General features: G+C 31.3%; 1 protein-coding gene across 3 annotated transcripts in view; it reads left to right on the top strand.

The window, feature by feature from the left end:
* LOC102676606 (ras-related protein Rab-37) overlaps positions 1–1,296 on the top strand; it is a 116,910-nt gene that overhangs the window by 15,430 nt on the left and 100,184 nt on the right. The gene's annotated exons all lie outside the window — the stretch shown is intronic.

Here is a 1,296-nt window from a genome sequence, read left to right as displayed (position 1 = left end):
AGTTATTCCAGCTTTCGCGGCCGGTTGTTGCGTGCACGCTTCTGCGAACTGGTTTTCTCTGGTGGCTTTGATAATGCGACAGCCATGGCTCGTTTTGCCGAGAATTATCGCGGCCCGTATCACGGGACCGTTTCCTCGCCATATACGCCGCGTCCTTCGGATTATAATAAAATATTAACCGGCTGGGAGCACGGACACCCATATACCAAACGCCACTGGCAATGGGGAGCAACCTCTGTCTTTCGATCGACGCCCCCTCCCCCCTCAATTGGTATACGTGAATTTGGCACGAGGGTGAGGCGTGTGTAGGCGGTCGATATTGGCTATTGTGGTGGTCACTTGAGATTTTAATTGGAAGTTTTGAGACGTGGATATTGCTTGGATTTTTAAAGATTCTTACTTTTTTGTATAATGTTATATTTATATGGGGTAAGTAAAGAATTTTGTTGTGGAGTGTTTCAGGATAAATTGTGAGATAGGTTTGAATCTTAGATTGGAGAATTTTAATTTTAAATTGAATATTTGGGTTGTTTTAGATTTGATTTAATGGGAGGTTGAGAATTGAATGTTGTGGAATTGGATTTTTAAAGGAGGCAAGATTAATTAAAAATGTTATATTAAATATTATATAGGATAAGTAAAGAATTTTATATATTGTTTCAGGATAAATTGTGAGATTTGAATCTTAGATTGGGGATGTGGAGAATTTTAATTTTAAATCGAATGTATATTTGAATTGTTTTAGATTTTGGTTTTAGATTTGATTTAATGGGAAGTTGAGAATTGAATGTTGTGGAATTGGACTTTTAAAGGGGGCAAGATTGTTGAATAGGAAAGATTGTTGCTTACTTGTAAAATATTATATTTATAGGGTAAATAAAGACTTTTGTATATATATTGTTTCAGAATAAATCTGTAAGATAGATTTGAATTTTAGATGAGGGATTTGATGGATTTTTAAAGATGTTAGTTTATAGATAGTTTATAGATAAAATTTATATAAAAGAAATTAATTTTTTATAAGATTATTATAAATTATAAGATAAAATGGGGATTTATATTTTATAGTTGATTTGAAAAAATTATTTGGAATGATTTTCAAAAATGTGTAATTTAAAAATGTTAAAAAACGAAGGAAGAATTGTCTTGTAAAATTTTATCCTCACAGGATATTACATTATATTTTTACATTATTTGGAAACAGATTCTTAATTTCTTACTATTAGACCGAAAATGCAAAGTTAGATGTAATTTCCAAATTTTTTTTATATTCGATTTGAAATTCGAATCGAAATT

This window comes from Apis dorsata, unplaced genomic scaffold (assembly GCF_000469605.1).
Source record: "Apis dorsata unplaced genomic scaffold, Apis dorsata 1.3 scaffold_309, whole genome shotgun sequence".
Taxonomy (NCBI): Eukaryota; Metazoa; Arthropoda; class Insecta; order Hymenoptera; family Apidae; genus Apis; species Apis dorsata.
Note: the sequence above shows the minus strand (reverse complement) of the source record. Positions and strands in the feature narration are given on the sequence as shown.